Below are 20,186 nucleotides of genomic sequence, written 5' to 3' on the forward strand. Positions count from 1 at the left end.
TTTGTGGGTTGACCATACATACATTATGCACAGATACTAATGATCAGGTGAGTTACTATTTTTCCAAATGAATATTATGTGATACCTTTATAGATACAGATCATAACAGTAGTGAGTTTGGGTACATATGAGATTAGGTCAGCTGAAAGTCATTACTAAATTATTAGGGAGACTTTTATATTCTGGCGCAGAGATTCTCTTAGGGCAGTGTTTCTCAAAGTGGTCCGTGGACCCACCCTGAGAGAGCTGCTACCAGGCAGCTCCAGTTTGTTTACTTACCAGCCACAGAGCCTCGCGGCTTTTGTTGGCTGTGGATGGCTATTTGCAGCCAAGGGGTGTCATGGGAAGCAGCATGGCTCAGATCTTGCTGCTTCCCACACCTCAAACTTACGTGTGGCCCACACCTCAAACTTAGGTGTGGCTAAATTCAAGTGGCCACTGTGAAAAACACTGTCTTAAGATCACAAACTGCATTGACTTTCCCTGCCTGTGCAGCTGCAAAGGAATCCTTTGAAAGCAGTGAGTTTCTCACATACAGACTTAACATTCTGGAAAAAATCCACACTCTACTTGATTTTTAGTTCAATGACGTTGTATCGAAACACATTTCACAGAATTCACAGAAAAACAACTTGGACAAGAAACATTTTGTTTTATGAATGTCAGCAATAATTTTAAATTCAGCTTTTCAAGGAGCTTTTCCAATTTTGACTTGTCTTTTGTCACCTGGTATTTCTGTAGTCCACCCAGGCTAAGCCTACTCCATATTAGTTAAGCCTATTCCATGTGTTGAGGATGATCAAGAGAAGCCACTTTGATTCATTTCTCAAACCTGTGTGGTAGGGCTGGAGAAGATAGGTCCCCAAACATTCCTTGGGGGGCCTGTCATCCACCCAAGAAGGCCAGATGAAAGTAGCAAACCAAATCAAATGCCTTCTTTCTTCTCTCCTCCTCACCAGATGAGAAAATCTACTGCTATCCTCTCCAATTGGCAGCTATTGCCTCTCAAAGAAAGAAAAGTCAGAGATGGCTGTTTCGCGTCAGCGTGAAGTTGTACGATCTGCACTTCTCTTTCACCACTAACCATATTTAAGAACAAATACCTGCAACCTTAACAGAAAAGTGAAATATCAGGAGTATAAAATCACACAAAGCAAAATGAAGAAATTTTATACAAAAAAATTTCATGGCACAATGTCCTTTTTTTTCCCCCCACACTGCTCTAACAAATAGAAATACACACTGACTCTACTGATTTTAATTTCTCTTTTTTTCTTTCAACAATTCATTGGATATTTGGTATTTTGGCTTTTCACAAAATTAAGTTGGTTTAGAACTTTGCCTAATCACTTTGGAATCCACTGATTAAGAAAGCAGTACCCAGAAGGGCTTTTATCCAGGTCTGGCTCTCAGCAATCTTCAGTTGCAAACAAAATGTAATTCTCTGGAAAGTCCAAAGTAGCTCACCTGCAAGCTTTTCAGAGAAGCCATTTATAACAAATACACAACAAAAATAAAAAACATTTGCATGCAGCTGTAAGTAGGGTGCAGCACTTCCCCTGAGATGTTCCCAATATAGTCTGAATACCTGAGTGTTTTTCTATTGTATAGTCTCCATCCCCTCTAACGCTATATTATTCAGTGCTCTCATTCTGCTGGTAAAGCAGAATGTGTTTTGAAAAAGAAGCTGCTAAGAGAACATCCAAAATGTGTACCTCTGTCATTTACGTGAGCTATGTTCGACTAAGAATTCTAGCACTGAAACTTTTTGATATAATTTGTAAACACAGATAATAATCAGATTTTAATTTTGTATTATGTGTTTATAGAGTTCTAAAATCCTAAAGATAAGTAAGCAGGTAAAAAGCAAGGCAAACTTAGCATTTATCCTTAAATATTTTATCAGTTTATTAGGGTAAAATACCCATTTTATGAATATGCTGTTCTATTAATAGATCCAAGTCACAATAAAACATTCAGTACCGAGACTTGAAGTCTTATTCTGGAATTGCTGACCTCAGTCTTGTTTTTTTCACACCTTTTCCCAGAGCATCATTACCAAAACATTTTTCTAGAAAATAGTTGATATTTCACTTTTCTGTGTGGTGAGTAATCCATGCTGAAATCTTGTGCCAAGGGAGCCGGTTCAATCCACCCAAAGTTTTGGTTTCACTGGAAAATATAGATATTTCAAGCCAAAAGTAATTACACAGATCAACTGGTTTGACTGACTGCAGAAAAGAGGCCACAGAATCTCACCTAGTAATTCCTGCAGAGGAGGGAATTATTTTCCCCTGCTACATAAATGAACAATTGCAAGCACAGTAACTTGTGACTGAACTGGAGCAGTCTTTTTAGAAAGCAATCTCATCTTCATTTAAAAACTTCCAGTGATGCAATCTGTTCTAAGGATGAGCTACCTTTACGGTGTAAGCCAAAGATGCTGAGACCAAGAGTGATGTCTGCTTAATGGGTTCAATCTAGGGATGTTAAATATCGGTTAATTGAATAGTCGATCAACCCCATGAATTCTTATTGGTTACTCAACTATTCTATATTCCCGGGGGTGAGGCCAGCAGCCAGTGCACTCAGGTTCCACTCCTGAGGAGCCCCCTCCACTCCACGCTGCTGCTTCTGAGTCAGAGGTGCCAGGCAGGAGCTGGTCTCTGAGGGAACCAGTTTATAAAACAGCTCCCCTTGCAGACCGGCTGCTTGCCTCCCCACTTTGCTGCCTCTGATACAGGCGGGGTGGCAACAGCCCCTGTCTGGAGGGGGGCAGGTCTGAGCTCCCGGACCCAACACGAGCCACAACTGAGCTGGGCTGCCTGCCCACCTGGCTCGTGATATGCTTTAAATGCAGAGCCATAGCAGGGGTAGATCCCAGACCCAGCGCAGTCCAGGACTGAACCGGGCTGCCTGCGCACCTGGCTCCTAATACACTTCAATTGCAGAGTCTCAGCAGGGGTAGGTCCTGGACCTGGTGCAAGCTGGGACTGAGCCGGGCTGCTGGCCAGCCTGCTAACATATTTACTGATGGGGGGGCGGGGGGAGGTGTGTAGTCTATAGGATTAACCGATAAGCTTTTGCTTATCAGTTAATCGACTACATTATTATGTCCCTAGTTCAATCCCACCTGCCTATGACCTGGTTCTGTCGGCTTTACAACTGTTAGTGTTTTTCATTTGAATCGTTCTCTCTAACTTCCAGCAACTGGATTTGTTAGGCCATTATTTGCTAGATGAAGGGGTCCCATAAAATCAGATCCTTTCTTCCTATGTAGGCATCTTTAGATCATGATAGTCACCTCTTAGCTTTTTTCAAAGAAAAGTCCCTGCCACCCTTATCCAATGGGGAATTCTTCACCTGAACCAGGCCAGAAGACAAATAGAAGTCAAAAGGTAGAGATTCTTATTCAGTAACTTATTTTTATCAGTGTGTGATTATCTAGGCAAACTAGTTAGGAGACCCCTCAAAGGATCAGCATGTAAAGCCAAGTCTCTGGCAAATCTCTTTGGCTTCCTCCTTGACCATTTCAATATGGTTATATTCTCAACAAGTTATTTATCTTGTAATCCTGTCTCATGTAGACAGCTGTGTTTGAGAACCGAGAAAATGATACACGTGTACAGCAGCTATTGTCATTTCAATTTCCCAGAAGACATTATTAGAAGAGTCTCTTGAAACGCAGTAGTACAATCCAATGAAAGAGGAGAGCTGTGGATACTCAACACTCAGATGACTGTGCCTTTTGTTAAGCATTTAAATACCTTGCTTTTTGTATCCACCTTTGGAGCTATTGGCCTGAATGCTGAAGAATTGACTATTAAGGAAAATTGTATGTCTATCTTTTATTTTATTAAATTTAAGCTTTGTCAGCCTTTTTGGGAGCCCTGTGACTCGTGCTGTATGACCCAGTATATTTTGAGAACAAGCAGTTCTTTTTATTCATGCAGATGTGTGTCTGAAGCAATGATAAGTTCCTTTTTATTATTATCAAATGTAGAAATACTGTTGTAGTAAATGCTGACTTCCTGTATGCAGGGCTGTGAACAAACTGCTTGTTATCATTGTCACTGTGCCTTTTGAGGGGGAGAGGGGAGAAGGAAGTGCTGTTTCTACATTAATTGAGATCAAATTGGTGCTGGTTTTTAGACAATCTGGATAAAATTCTCCATTGTAATCTTAGTACCCATAGAAAGAGCAAAGTTGACATTGACCATGCAGCTGAGATTTTTAACCTGGCAGTAGGAATTTGCCCCTTAGAAACCAAAGTCAAAACTCCCATTAACCTCAATGAGAACAGGGATGGGGGTTGCTGACTTCAAATTTCTTTAAATGTGCTCCGCATCCTTTGGGAGGTATGTATCACTGTAGGGGATGCAGACCCACCATTTCACTGTATCTAATCTTTCAGTGGCACCTGGTTACTTTACTGGATTTAAAACATGTTTTTGCTCTTGGTTTGAACTCTCTCTAAAACGCTCATCGCCACAGTTTCACTACTGCTGAAGTTATTGTAGAGTCCATACAGCAAGGGAGCACAGAGCTGGATTTTATGTAATCTCTTACACGATCAGCCAAACTGTTAGCTGAATTTTTAGTGCAGGTCACTCGTTTAGTATGGAGACATGGTAGCCAATTGTGGCATTCCCCCACAATACAAATAGGTTTTTAAAATGTGGTATCTGCCTCATGGTTGGTACAAGTAACCTGTGGCAGAGTCTGCGTTTAGCTCAGAGATTTTAAGGGTTTGTTAGTTTTTCTACTTTGTAAATACATATGCACTCCAGATTTTAAAATACTCAAGGTCCCTTCCAGTTCTAGTATTCTATGATTTTGACACACAATATAGTATGGCAACCAAATGAAGACAGTTTACTTGATTCATCTAGTTGAGAGCTAGTACGTGCCACCTGAGGTTAGGTGATGAAACTCTAATTTTAAAATTATTAGTATTTGTATTACAGTGTACAACATTATTGGGCTAAGTACCATATAAACATAACACTAGATAGTTCCTTCCCTTTATCATCTAAAGCAGACAAGAGACTACAATACATTAAGGCTACGTCTAGACTGGCATGATTTTCCGGAAATGCTTTTAACGGAAAAGTTTTCCGTTAAAAAGCGTTTTCAGAAAAGAGCATCTAGATTGGCATGGACACTTTTCCGCAAAAGCACTTTTGTGGAAAAGCGTTCGTGGCCAATCTAGACGCGCTTTAGTGCAAAAAAGCCCCGATCACCATTTTTGCAATCGGGGCTTTTTTGTGCGAAACAAATCTGAGCTGTCTACATTGGCCCTTTTGCGCAAAAGGGACTTTTGCCCGAATGGGAGCAGAAAGTATTTCCGCAAAAAGCACTGATTTCTTACAGTAGGAAGTCAGTGTTTTTGCAGAAATTTAAGCGGCCAGTGTAGACAGCTGGCAAGTTTTTTCTGGAAAAGCGGCTGATTTTCTGGAAAAACTGGCCAGTCTAGACACAGCCTAACAGGGAGCAAATGACAACATTGAGCTGATTTGGGTCAGTAGGATATGAAGTATTCTCAGAACACTGACAGTGATATCCTGATCCCATGGAAATCAGTAGCATACATCCCTTGGACTTCAGTAGAGCCAAGATTTTATTTCAACTGCCTAACTATTGTAGGTATTTTCTAGGTTGTCATTGGAGATTTGAAGGAAGACAAGGGGTGATCTTGTGCATTTTTCCAGGGAGCTTTTCCTTAGGAGCAGCAGAGGAAGAGGTTGCAGTAGTAGAAATGCAGCATAATGAGGGTTTGAATGGAAACTTCAATTGGGTGGATGTAGAGGCTGATCTTAGACATGGAATATAAGGCAAGATATTCACAGAGAAAGGAAAATGTCCTAACACTACTCAGATTGTGGGCCCGAGTGTCAGGGAAGAAGGTGGTGGTGTCTACAAGGATGGAAAAAAGAGGCATGGCAGGAGGGAATGAGCAGCTCAGTATAGGGCATTGTGCCAGTGATGACCATTTAGAGTAGTAATATGAAAATTTAATATCAACTCAGACTATGTTAAATTGGTGGAACAAATGCCTGGCACCTCACCTTTCCTCTCCCCTCAGCCATCTGTGCTCAGGGGAGGGCTATAAGGAGAGTTGTTGGAGACACCAGAGGAGATGTATGCTTGGGGAAGGTGGGGGTCCCTGCCTACCTTCTGAGGGATGGATTGTTCACCAGGCTGGGAAACTTTTGTTTGTTCCTCTTTTTGCTTGTGTTACCTTTCTTGGGTTGTGCTTGATTAAAAAAATGCTTTGCTGCTGAGCATATCTCACTGCCTGTTGCTGGGTCTTGTTTCTGCTCAGTTACCCTTCTGGTTTAGTGTTGATTTCTCAACCATGGGACTTTTTAAAAGTGGTTCATTTTTTATTTAGGTGAATAACCAGCTGCAGTAAGCAACATTGAGGTACCAATTTCCCTTCAACTTGAAATAGACTTTGGCATTACATAAGTCTGGCACATTGTATTGTGTCTTGGGAAGCAATTATTTAAAAAACAAAAATAGTGTTTTTGCTAATGGAAGCCTTTGTGGAAAACCATAAGTAAATACCGATCTATTTAAACAGGTCAAATGCTATTCCTGATAAATACATATATATGGCTAAATAGCTGTTTTAAAAAGAGGTTATAAGAATAAACAAAGTCAGAGGAAAAACTGCTTAGTGGGCATCAACACTAGTTTGGGCTAGGGATGTTAAAATGCATTTATTTGTGTAAACGTGTAACTGCTGAATTTTTTCAGAAGTTACACGTTTACGTGCGGGGGATGGAAGGCAGGAGCCACCACTTCTGGGGGATGTTGACTTTTAAGCTAGCTCCCTGCCAGCACTGGTTCCCATTTGCCACCTCTGCACTGCTGCCTTTGATACAGAAACAGCAGTGCAGGTGGCAGATGGCTCCCCATGAGCACTGACTCCTGCCTGCCCCTCCATCCATATACTACTGCCTCTGTGAGAGGCAGCAGCATGGGGGAGGGCAGGTGGCTCCGTGGGAGCTGGTATGTGTGTGGACCCAACTTAAAAACTGGCTTCCCACATGTACTGGCTCCTGCCTGCCTCTCCCACCCCACCCACCCAACTGCCCTGTGCTGCTTCCTCTGTGGGAGGCAGGGTGGAGTAGGCAGCTCTGTGGGAGCCAGCATGTACCTGGAGCCAGTTTAAAAGCCACCTCCAACTGTTCACCCCAACCTACCCACCCTGATACTCCGCTTGTTGCCTCTGTAACTGAGAGGTTTAAATGATGAACCCAGGTTCATTGGTTAACTGTGTGCTCTGATACATGTTTTTTGCAAAATTAAGGCCAAATCATACCCTGTATAGAAAAAAACAAAACAAACCAGTGCTAGGGCCCATAAACTGGTAATACTCTGTATTTAGAAATGAATGGAGAAGTTAATTCCGCCTCTCATATGTAGAATAGCCAGGCTGGCTGGAAACACAGCTGAGGGAATGTTTTACACAGTGGAGCACCATTCAAGGTGATGACAGTGTTGTTTTCATGATGGCTCTTTCCGTATTGGTAGAAGAGGGCAGTTTAGTGGAGAGAGATCACCATTGGCCCCCACCTATGTATCCTCTAAAACTGCAGACTCTCAAACCTGTGGAGTTGCAAGGGAAAGACTTGATGCTACTATTCCCCTGCTCTCCATGCTTTTTTGTTTTCAATATATTTACATGAACCATTGTTTAGTTTAGATTTGAAATTCTCATGAAATACGTAAGTATTATCACTCTCGCCCTCTTAGAGGGAATGTTTGAGGTACAAGGTTGCTAAGTGACAAGCTGAAGGTTACACAGCAGGTTTGGGAGCACTTCCAGGTGTGAAATACTAACATTTTTAAAGGCACAGCACCATAATTCAAATCAGAAGGCTAAGCTAAAAACAAGAAGGTGACATTATTCTGCCCTAACCCATCTTCTCCAGAACAAAAACAGAAGCAAATACATGTCTCTTCACTGACCAAAAATCATCAGAAATTTTCCACTTCCAATTTTAATTGAGAAATTCTAAGCAGGGTTTGGAGAAATGAAGCACAAAGCAATTTGTCTCCATAAAAAAATGCCTCCCCATCTTTCTCTTCTCTATTTTCTGGTTTTAAAAGGGTGTTAATTTACACCAGTTATCCAGTGAACACACATGGTAACTTTTTCTGCATAGCAACAAAAAAATCCAATCAGTCTGCATGTGGAATTTCCTTTGAATGGAAGTTGCATCATAGAGCAGCAGCAAAATTCAGCATTGTGTATGTGTAAACACAGCACAAAATAAATGTATCCATTTAATGCATATAAATACCAGCTACTTCCTCTTTTTTTTTTTTTTTTTTTTTTTTGTATTACTGTTGCATGTAGAGGCACCAAACTGAGAATATAAACTTTTTTGGAGGCTCCCCCCCCAAAAAAATCTAAATAAACGGGTTGTCTGTTTCTCCCCCCTCTCTGTCTGCCTCCAAGTTCTGTGCCCTTTCTATTCTTCCCCTCTGTTAATTGTGAATTCTCTACATATACGTATTAGAATGTTACATTTTGATTAATAGGCTAATCGAGTAGTTGATGGCATTTCCATCAACTAGACAATAAGACAATAACTAGACTACATGTAATTTAATAATGTACCTTGCTTGCCCTGCCAAACAAAAATTCCATTTCTTCAAAAGCCAGACCAAACCTGAGCATACACAACCATACTGTAAAAAGCAAGAGAGCTACAATTAGCCTGTTTTTCTTCCAAACTCTCTTACACCAATTGGACAGTACTTCTGAAAATTACAGGCATGAACCACTGCCATAATTTGTTCAAAGATTGTGATAGGGAGGACATGAGGGGAAAATCCCCTTTTTGATGAATTTCAAAGGCCATTCTCCATATATTGTACTGTAAATCTAACATCAACATGTTCTGATGAGATTGAGATTTGCAGATGATAGTTCATTTCACATCCTGACCAATGTTAAAGTAGTGGCACTTGAGAATGGAAAAGAATAAAATTCGACTGCGGTCCTACAATGAGCAGTGCAAGGGCTCAGTGCAGAGATGACCGCAAGATCTGGGCCAAACAGAGAAACATTATAAATGTAGTTTTTTTAACTGTGGGTTTATTATGGTGTAAAAGTGACTTGCGTGTGTGGGGGGGGGAGGGTTAAAGCCTTTCTCTTGTGACAAACTAAACTGGAAGGAACGTCACTTGTACCAGAGTTAGTGTCTTCATAGTCAGAGAGGTGAGATAGCTTTATAGCTATATCAGGTTAAATTTACACATTGTTCTACCAAAAATCTTTCCTGTGTCATCAAAGTCTAAATTTATATGGCATAGAAAGCTACTTTGAAATAATTGCTAGAGACACATAGTTAGGCTAATTCAAGTCCTAAATAGTAGTATTGTGAATAGAGCAGGTATGTATAGCATTATAGACTTCATAGATGTTGTGGCATTTACTCTTTGGAGTAATTGTTAGCTCATTTAACTGAATATCTGAGGATCAATGGGAGTTTTTGCTTTGGGGGAGAAAACCAAATCTGATGATAGTTCCAATTCAATTTTATTTCATGGCATTGTTAGCTTTTGTAGCAGAATTCAGTAACTGAAAAGACTTTTAACGTGACCTCTAATTACTCATAAGTTGTCATTTTAACACTGTACCTGGGAAGAAGAAGAAAATCAGAAATTATTTGGGGCTGTGTTGTTCAAGAAGCAACTTTGAGCTGAAAAGTCATTGTAATTCTGGTTATTTTACAAAGATCCCAAGTGCGAGGGGTACCGGAACAATTTTATAATGGGTGTACTGAGAGCCATTGAACCAAACTCTAAATCTTGCATAGAATGGAAATCACTTCAAACCATGAGGTGTGACAGTACTCCTAGTTCCAGCACATAGGCCAAACACATTTGCTTTGAAGAAAAATCCTTTCTAGAGAAAATAATTCTTTATTTGACTTACAAAAATGTGATCAACTGAGGAACAGCAGTTAGTATGATTAATCGTGATGACTGATGTTACCTAAGGAGAGTCAAGAAAATACTTGGCTTAAGAACCATTTGTCTTGTGAAAATGTATGAGATGTCTAGGTGGTGGTGTTTGATTCATTTTTTTCCCCGTTATTTCCTGATCCCTTCTAAGGTAAATGCTGTCAACCAAAATGGAGTCCTCTTAGTCATTTATGTACATAGTAGAAGTCATCCACAATAATAGCTGTGATATTGCACATCATCCTCAGTAGCGCTTCACAGTTGTGTTCACTTTCCAAAATAATGCTATGAAACACTTTTTTGATCACTTATTTCAGTTTACACCAAAAGCTATTACTTTTCCCTTACCACCACCACCACCAGCACTTGGCCAGTGTAACTGATCAGCTAAGAAACATGGCACTATTTCTGCCCTCAGACTAGGTGATTCCCAAACCCAAAGAGTTTTGGAGATGGCCCCATGACCACTTTAATCTCAGATGTAAAGGCACAAAGACATACTTAGTTTTTTTTCAGAATCTTATATAATTGGGCCAAACTGTTCTGTTCAGGTGCAGTTCTCTCGGAGATGAGAACATCTTAGAATTGGTATTCTTTTCAGTGAAGTAGGATGGGGCCCCTTGCATTGGGTGGAACTTGGCATTGGATGAAGGCAGCCTGGATACATTAAATATTATTTTACCCACTTTAAATCTAATGGAAAATTCTGAAAAACATTATTTCACATTTTTCCATCTAAAATACATTTTTACATGTTTTGTGTGCATAAAACATATTAAATTTTCCAACCTCCTTTTTCCAGTGGGGGAGGGGGAAGTAAAAATGAATGTCTTTGTGCCCTACAGCCACTCCCCAAATTCAAAACGGAGGAGAATTGTCCAAAAGAGAAAAAAAGACAGTCTGATTGAATCTGTGTGAGAATTTGTTTTAGTTGACTAGATTGATATTTGACCAGTTGTTATTAGACGATACACTGCCCACATTGTGTCATCCTACTGACCCTTATCTGCACAAAGGGAGGGAGTGTGTTTTGGTGGTGATAGTGGAAAGCAGTTGGTTACACTGTCCAGCCAGTGTGTCAGCATGCTACTGCAGATAAACACTTTTTTCACCCAGGTATTTCTGGAAGCTCCCTGTATCCATGAGTATCTAGAAGGCAGATCAGTATATTTGCTTTCCTAATTGCAGAGGGAGAGAGCTCTGATCTGTTTGGAGATGGGTACATGAGGATAACTACTATACTCCTCTAGATATTGCTTCTGAAGTCTCCCAGAATGGTAAATCTTGGCAACTCCAACAGCAGGCATGGCAGTAGCTCCATTAGCTCTGATAAAAAGCGAGCAGCGTACATCCTTCTAGGAGGCCCACAGGTTCTGTCTCTGGACCTGTACATGAGATAGATGAATTTGACCGAATTCATTGTCAGGTTTGGGGCTGTTCTGTATGCAAGGCTGACAACGTGACCAGTCCACTTCTCTTCACTCTCTCTGTGCTTGTGATCTACCAAGTGACCTGCAGGAGGGAACTCTGCCAATACAGGCAGTCCCCAGGTTACATACAAGATAGGGACTGTAGGTTTGTTCTTAAGTTGAATTTGTATGTAAGTCGGAACTGGCGTCCAGATTCAGCCGCTGCTGAAACTGACCAGCGGCTGACTACAGGAAGCCCGAGGCAGAGTTGCTCTGCCCCGGGCTTCCTGGAATCAGCCGCTGATCAGTTTCAACAGCGGCTGAATCTGGACGCCTGGGACAGAGCAGCTGGGGCACTGCCGGGTAGGTCCCCACAGCGCCGCACCTGAGCGCTGCGGGGACCAACCCGGCAGCACCCCAGCTGCTCTGTCCCAGGCGTCCCCAAGTCAGCCGCTGCTGAAACTGATCAGCGGCTGATTCCAGAAAGCCCGGGGCAGAGCAACTCTGCCTCGGGCTTCCTGTAGTCAGCCGCTGGTCAGTTTCAGCTGCGGCTGACTTGGGGACGCCTGGGGCAGAGCAGCTGGGGTGCTGCCGGGTTGGTCCAGTAGCGCCGAGGAGCGGCGCTGTGGGACCAACCCGGCAGTGCCCCAGCTGCTCTACCCCAGGCGTTGCCGGCGAGAAAAGCCTGGTTTGCTGGGGGGGGGGGGGGAGGCGCACTAGCTGCGCGCCACCCTCCCAGCAGACCAGGGAGACGCGGGTGGCTGGACCGCCGAGACGCGCCGCGGTCCTGCCCGCATCCTCCGTGGCTTTTCTCCGTGTCTCTTTGGTCTGCTGGGGGAGGGGGTTCCCCCCCCAGCAGAACAGGGAGACTTGGAGCAGTTTTTCTTGCCCCGGAGGATGCGGGCGGCGGGACCACGTCGCATCTGGGCGTCCCGCCACTCCCGTCCTCCGGGGCGAGAAAAGCCCCGTTCGTAACTGCGGATCCGACATAAGTCGGATCCGCGTAACTCGGGGACTGCCTGTACAATACTGTACTGTGGGAGTTCTCTAACCATTGCACACTGTCACAAGTCAGGCACTTCAGCTGTGATCAGCTCATGAAAACTGAGAAAATAACATGATTGCTGTTTCACTGATCTGTGGGAATGTGAATTGTAGATGGCGGACCATCATAGAAACAGGTATACTGGAGGTAAAAGGAGCAGGTAGAAAATGCCCCTTATTTGATCCCTGCAGGGAAATGGATTTTTTTGTACTGTATTCTCCAGTGACTACTGGGTGAGAAATCCTGCGCATTTGGAGTACTTGAATCCAGATTTTGTTGTTGTGCTGGATTCTGAGAGCAGAACAGATTTTTCCTAACCGCTACAAATATTAGCTTAAACATTGACACAATGCAAAAGGATTTTGAGTTGGCAGAATGAGAGTGAGGCCTATGAGCAGTATGTACAGGGTTGGCAATTGCCGGAGGTTAGGGAGATGGGCTATGCCATGTAATTTAATTCCTACTGGTTGGAATGGGTGATAGAAGTAACACTTGACTATTGAGCTCTATGTCTGGCATTTAGAAAGGGACAGTATAGGAAAATAACAGCAGCAAGGAGCAGTCATCCCCCCTCCTTTTAACTTCCACAGGGAAGGACAGAGATGGCTGTCACAGTTCCAGACAATTGTACCTGTACTCCCTCTGTGGTCCTTAATGGGCCCATCCAAAAGCTGCTCAGCCATAGGTGGCAGGTAATATAGGCAAGGGGAAAAAACACAAGGGTGGCCCCACCCATGCTCTGGCCCGCTGGGAAGGCTGGGACCACATAGGGGACTGGAGCAGGGCTGGGATTGCACAGCTGTTCTTGGGAGCAGGGGGAACTGGGGCTACCCAGCACTGGTGGGATGTTAGGCACTAGCCTTGGGCAGGGGCTAGTGGCTATAATGGCAGAGGTCAGCAGTCACAATGGGGGCTGTGCTCGGGTGGTGGCAGAAGGGGTGGGGCTGAGGTTTGCCTCCAAGCCAGCAGTGCATCCTCCTCCCATGTCCTGAGTCGTCATCTTTCTTAGGTAGAGACATGTCTTTTTCTCTGGTGTTCAGGACTGCAGTTCCCTGCTTATACTACAATATCCCCAGCAACCCAGGTGGCCTAAAAGCATATGTTCTCTGCTTTCTCGTAAGGGGCTATTCATATCTGTAGTTGCCAGCAGGATACTACCTTAGAATCAAGCACACTTATTTGTAAGGTAAAAATATTCTAAAGAAAATGGATTAAAAATAATAAAAGTTCCTGGATGTGTGCTAAAAGCTTTCAACAGCCTTATAGCAATGAAGCAAGCCAAAATTCATCCAGGAAGGATTGGGGCCTCCCTTTGACAGAAGGTTGTGTCTATTTGCTGGATCAGAAAGCAGGCCCTAAATCACTTTAAACCCAGGTGAAGTTGGGGTTGTGTTTTTGTTTTTTGTTTTTGGTCAATCTTTGGGAAAAATCCAGTTTGAGCTACAGGTTGAACCTCCCTAGTTTAGCACATTCTGGTCAGCAACATCCGTAGTCTGGCGTGATTTTAGTTAGCCGGATATCTACTTTTTAGAGGTGTGGCCAAGTTTCCCATGATCCCATAAAGTTTGTTTACAGTTACTTGTCCTGGCTCTGTGTTCTGGGCTGTTGTTTAGCTCTAATTTACCCCTAAATGTCTTCTACAAGCCCAGTAAGCAGTGGAAGCATTGGTAATGCTGCTAGATAATGTTGATTTCCTGTGGTTTGGCAGATTCTCTAGTTCAGCACCGGTCAGGTCCTGAGGCTGCTAGACTAGAAAGATTCAACCTGTAGTATATGTGAGCCTGTCCAGATGGTGGTCCTTCTCCCGAGGAGTTAGTGAAATAATTCCTGATCACTGTTCATAGTTCCTAGAGGAGCTGTGGTCATGGTCCCCATGGAATTGCATATAATCCCTGACCTGCAGTGATATATAAACTTAACATGGTAAACTCTCCCAATGGAGTTGCAAGAATTTGCCATATCTGTTACAATGGTCACTAGAGCTGTTTGGCCCAGCCTTTATATGCTGGACACTGGAGAAAGCTGCAACACAGAGAAATTCCTCCCGTGACGTGAGAAAGGAGACATCCTTTTGGATACATCTGATCATTGCCTTTTCCTGCATGGTGTTGTAATGTTGCACATGCTTCAGAACAACTATGATAGGTACACTTAGTATAAAATAATAAATCTATTAATAAACAAATGCTACAAGTGTGGTCCGTACAGAAATACTGTGATGGGAAAACAAGTGAAAGCAGATGTGGTTTTGTTTGATAGGTTTTCTTTTGTCATCATCAGTGGCACAAGTTTGGGCTATTGACATGCAAGCCACATCTAGGGAGAGCCAGAGGACTTACGCAATTGCCTTGAGACCTTCATAGCCCAAGATATTTATTATGAAATGAAAACAAGGTACTTGAAGGTACTGAAATGAGAGAGCTGGCTTTATATCACAGGCAGTTCAGACGGAGTATTTTAGTGCGGTAGTTTATACATAAATAATTAACATAGAAAAAAATCCCCATATCACACTATAATGGGATTATACCCTGCATTTTAAATTTTATTTTGTGATTAGGATGCAGCACTGACTGATAACTGCTGGTCTTGTCATAGCTGTCTTCAGACCGACTCACGTGAAGGGGCAGTACTCACAGCTAGTGCTTTGGCACTAAAGAATCATGTGCCTTGATGGGAAGTGCTGCAGGAACTCATGACTGGGGGGAGTGGAGAGCGAAGCAGCTGCCTGGGGATAAGGTCTGGGCACAGACAAGACTGGTATTAGCAGTGATGATATATTTTTATTATTATTCTTAATAGGAACTGCAGTTGTTCGCCCTTTGTACTGATATTTAACCCCACTCCCCCACCACCACCACCATGTTTATCCAGTATACTTGCAGTAGGGATTCTTAGAAATGTGAGCTTCTGAATTTTGGCCTCTTTCATTATGGTGTAAAGTAGCGCTCAGACATGATGAACGTTGTATTTGGATAACCTTTGAACGAACATTGAACTTCATTCAGGGTTTATCAGTTATGACAGAGTCAACATGTTGAAACTCTTCCATTGAACTGTCCTTAGCAAAGTGAGGGAGGGCACTTAAATAAAGAAACTTCAGTTTTCACTTAAAATGCAAGATTCATTTTGCCGCTTACTTCATCATCAAATGGACACCTAGTGTCCTAGTTCCAGATCAATTGGCTGTTTACCTCAGGAAAGACAAAAGAGGATGAGGTCACAGCTCATGTTTCCTCCAGTTTTTCCCATCCCTGTGCGGAATAAATTGTATGTGCACTGCAGCATATGCAGATGTTCACCAACCGTAGAAACGCATGCTGGTGGCTGTGGGCACTCTGCTAATCAGTTGGGCAGTGCTATTTGAATCTCTCCTTGGTGGTCACTAAGTGCTCAGGTTACAGGGAACACTGTAGTTACAGTAGCCTGTAGCATTTCAGCAGCGCATTAGCTCAATGAAAATGTTTGCTTGGCCTGGGCTTAATGATGAGTGTTCTCTGAAATTTTCATCTTATTGTAATCAGAAGATACATGTTTAGGCCAGATCTCCAGCTAGTGTAAGTCTGTGTAGGTCCACTGAAGTCAATAAACCAGTATCAATTTACATGAGGACCTGGGCCATAATTTCATTTTGGTTACTTTTAATGCTAGTATCATGCTGTGAAAATGTAAGCATAGGTGCTGGCATCTTCTGGTCCTCAGAGTGCTCAACCAACCTCCACCCCAAGCTCTTCCCCACTCATACCCTTTCTTTAATCCCTCTCTGCCTGCTTCTACCTCTTCCTGCCCCCACTCTGCCTATTCTTGTGCCTTTCCCTGAGCACACCTCTTCCCCCTCCCTCCCGTAGCATCCTTGAAACAGCTGCTTGAGTTAGGCATTAGGTACTGGAAAGGAGAAGAATGTTAATCCATGGGACCTCCAGCAGGAGGAGGGCACTGGGGAACAAGGAGAGCTGGCTGTCAGTGGATGCTAAGCTCCTGCGAATATCTTTCCATGGCTAGAGCACTCAGAGTCAGTGCTTATTGATGTAAGCTGGTTGCAGCAGGGGCTACGGAAGGGGGAGGGGTTAAATTGCCATGGGCTGCAGGTGGGACCAGGTGACATGTGGGGGAGAACACATGGAAATCCCTGCTTCCCCATTCCATGGGCTCTGCCAGAGGCGGGTGCCCACTGACCCACTAGGACAGGGGTGTCCAAACTTTTTTCAAAGAGGGCCAGATTTGATGAAGTGAACATGCGTGAGGGCCGACCATTTTGCCTGACATTCTTTGAACCATTAAAATTAAATGCAAATTAACTATTTTATGCAAAGTTTATTGCAAACGGCATACTTTTCATTTCGTCACATGGATGACAAATCTAAACAGGTGTTAAATCACTCTGCCTTTCATATCTGAAGGCCAGATGAAAAAAAAAATCCAGGAAGCTGAAATATATGTCAGGAACATTGTAAAGTACATTACATATTATTGGTAATAAAGGTTGTCTGTCAACTTTTAAGTTCAAAAAATATGAACAGGAACATAACACCAAGTATATATGTTGTGTCCAAATATATTTATAACTGATTTAGACCAACTGACATTAACTGAGATTTTACAATGTATTCATCTCAATACATATGGATTCGTTGGGGGCCATAAGATAGATATTGCCAAATTACCTGTGGGGCCGTATTAAACCGGAACACGGGCCGCAATTGGCCCGCGGGCCGGACTTTGGACATGCCTGCACTAGGAGGATTTGAGGACTGGTACTGGCCCTAAGGTCAATTTGAGTTTGAGATCCCTGGTCTGGAATAGGGATGTTAAGTGTCGGGTAACTGACTAATTGAATAGTCGATGCATTTTGCATCGACTATTTGGCTAGTTGATAGGGCATCTCTGCCTTTGACATGTAGAAACAGCCCTAGGGCTGTTGCTGCACTTTAAAGGCGAAAGCGCTACGTGGAGCCTGGGGTCAGATGGGGACTCCCCACTGACCCTGGGTTCTGTGGGGTGCTGCCACTTTGAAACACCACCATGGGAGCCCAAAGTCTCGTGGCATTTCAAAGCAGCAGCGCCTCACAGAGCCCAGGGTTAGTGAGGAGTCTCCGTCTGGCCCCAGGCTCCATGTGGCGCTTTTGCTTTTAAATGCCAGGAGAAGCCTGCACCGGGCTCCTGTGGCGGCGTTTCAAAGTGGTAGTGCTGTGTGAAGCCCAGGGTCTGTCCCCAGCTGTTGCTTTGAAGTACCCTCTCCATTTCCCCTCCGCCTGCTGCCTCTTTCTGATAGAGGCAGCAGTGTTGGGGGGAGAGGCGGGGGACTAGTCGACAAGCTTGTTGACTGTCCGACAAGCATTTGTCCATCATATCCCTAGTATGGAAAACTCTCTTCTAGAAATCCTGGTTCTAAAATTATCTATATGTTCTTAGCAGCACTCTGTTTATCTGTGTCATTCTTTATCTATGCATGCTATAGAAATCAGTTTGTCATATAAGTTTGTACAAAACCTGATATTTAAAAAAAAAACTATTTTGGGGGAGCATTTTATTGAGACTACATAGTCTGTATACACACGCACCTGCAGAATAGATCACTGATAGGGACAGATCCTATTCCCGCCTTGCGCAGCAGAGCTGCAGCAGTTCTACTAGTATAGTCCTAACTTTTCCTCAGCCACAGTGGTATTTTCCTTCTGAGAAGTGATCTACCCTTTAACCTTTGCTAAAACTTGAGTAACTGAACAAGGTGACAGGAGCACATCCGTACTTAGGGTCTTGAAACTGCCCTTACACAGTCTCACAACAGCTGTTGCTCAGTTATTGTGTTATGTTACAGAGATAGTCTAATCCTGCTTTTAAAAAGAAGTGGAAGTAATTGCTGGCTGCAATTCTTTAAATGGTGGTTTTTAAGTTGTAGCATATGTGTAGAGTTAGGACACTTGACTATTTGTCTTGTGCCTGATAGCCCAGTCCCATGCACAGGAACATCCAACAATTAATCTAATCTTAAAATAGTTGAATGGTTTACAATTGATATTGAAGGTATGGAAGTGGAGTGGGTGAATGTGAAAATGGCTCATTTGGTATCATTAGAGTCTGACTAAAATAGCAATAATTATGATTAGACATCAGCTGTGAGGAAACTGGGTTCTTCCAACTTCTTTGTAAGAAGTTTCAGAGGCATTTGATTTTAGCCAGATAACTTCTATTGATTTACAATGGTTTTCTCTCACTCAAGATAAGCTCATCCTTAAATAAAAAGATTACAAAGCTGCAGTGTTGTGACACAAGTTTTATGTGGCTGAATATTTTAGGTGTTAATAAATCCAAAGCAGTCATGGTGTTAGATCAGTAGGGCAATAAGAAAGTGCCCTCTTTACCCAGGAATTGCTGTGTAGTAGCCACCCTATATTCTGGTCAATTTCTTGTGCAAAGATATTTCCCAGTATGACCCTTTTTTACCCTTTGGATTCTGGACTCTTGCAAAATAAGCATTTTCTTCTCTACAGATTTAGAGATTTCATTTTTCTTTGGAACAGAATATACTAAGATTTCATGGGGGAATGGATGGTTCAGAAAATATATTTAGGTATATGGTGCTTTCCACCATAGTTTTGCTAGTTCAGGCCAGGTCCTCAGTAACCAAAGGCTATCATTATCAAATAGTTGTGTCAGTAATTATGTTAAACGAGACAGATGATATCATTTCAGTTCTCAGTGACCACTTATTTGCATCATATACCTGATAACTTAATTAGCATGCTTTTTGGGCATTTTAGCAGCGTCCAAGAATTTAATGAGTACTAAGCAGGAGTGTCAAGCATATTCCACAAGTACTAAATGCACATTTTTTCTAATTATATGAAAATTGGGAAACATCATTTTGGAGAAGGACTCCATGTTGAGAAAAGATTAGAACAAGACTGTGTGAATCATATTCTATTTCTGGTTGATTTAGTCATGGTTCTGAATCAATATGTTTCATTTAGGGTTAGGGGTTAATTGGAGACTGGAGATCATAACATCATTGTATGTGTGACAAAGTAAATCAAATCACTAAAAAATATTTTAAGCCAGAACCCCAAAGAACCAGAGATCATGCATAAATAACTGATGACAGTGCTGAAATGGTGTGAGAAATATAATTAGCCAAGAGAAATTCAGCGGACTACTAAAATGCACTTGTAGAGGAAAACATCATAAAAGATTAAGGTTGGAAGAGGCCTCAGAAGATCATCTAGTCCAGTGTGTGTCAACCTTTTTTTAATAAAGAACCTCCTTTTAAAAAAACAAAACCAATAAGTACCCCCTGTACCTACAGTTTTCAGACAAACACATTTTTTTCTACCATTGCAACACATGTTTAAACAATTTAATTGTAGCTGGGCGGGCGATGAAGTATTTGGGTGTAAAAAGTACAAAAATAATAAAGCACTGTAAAACTGAAAACAAAAATTCAGTTTTCTCCAAATTTCAGTTGTGTTGACGTACCCACCAGACTTCTCTTGAGTATCCCTGAGGGTACTCATACCACTGGTTGAGAAACACTGATCTAGTCTAACCCCTACTCAAAGCAGGACCAATCCCAACTAAAGATTCCAGCAAGGGCTTTGTCAAGCCTGGCCTTGAAAACCCCTAAGGATGGAGATTCCACCATCTCCTCAGGCAACCCTTTCCAGTGCTTCATTATCCTCACAGTGAAGTAGTTTTTCCTAATATCTACCTTAGACCTCCCCCTTGCAACTTGAGACCATTGCTCCTTG

General features: G+C 42.5%; 1 protein-coding gene and 1 long non-coding RNA gene across 5 annotated transcripts in view; one reads left to right on the plus strand and one right to left on the minus strand.

Annotated features, from left to right (window-relative positions):
* Positions 1-20,186, plus strand: part of MARCHF3 (membrane associated ring-CH-type finger 3) — a 135,467-nt gene that overhangs the window by 53,365 nt on the left and 61,916 nt on the right. The window lies entirely within an intron of this gene.
* LOC112546944 (uncharacterized) overlaps positions 1-20,186 on the minus strand; it is an 87,672-nt gene that overhangs the window by 6,011 nt on the left and 61,475 nt on the right. Inside the window, exon 3 of one of the 2 annotated variants that reach the window (XR_003090673.2) lies at positions 14,850-15,182. The exons of the other annotated variant lie outside the window; for it this stretch is intronic. This is a non-coding gene — a long non-coding RNA (uncharacterized LOC112546944). Of the gene's footprint in view, positions 1-14,849; positions 15,183-20,186 lie in introns of those variants that run through there. 2 annotated transcript variants of the gene reach the window in all.

This window comes from Pelodiscus sinensis, chromosome 6, assembly GCF_049634645.1.
Source record: "Pelodiscus sinensis isolate JC-2024 chromosome 6, ASM4963464v1, whole genome shotgun sequence".
In the NCBI taxonomy this organism is placed as follows: Eukaryota; Metazoa; Chordata; order Testudines; family Trionychidae; genus Pelodiscus; species Pelodiscus sinensis.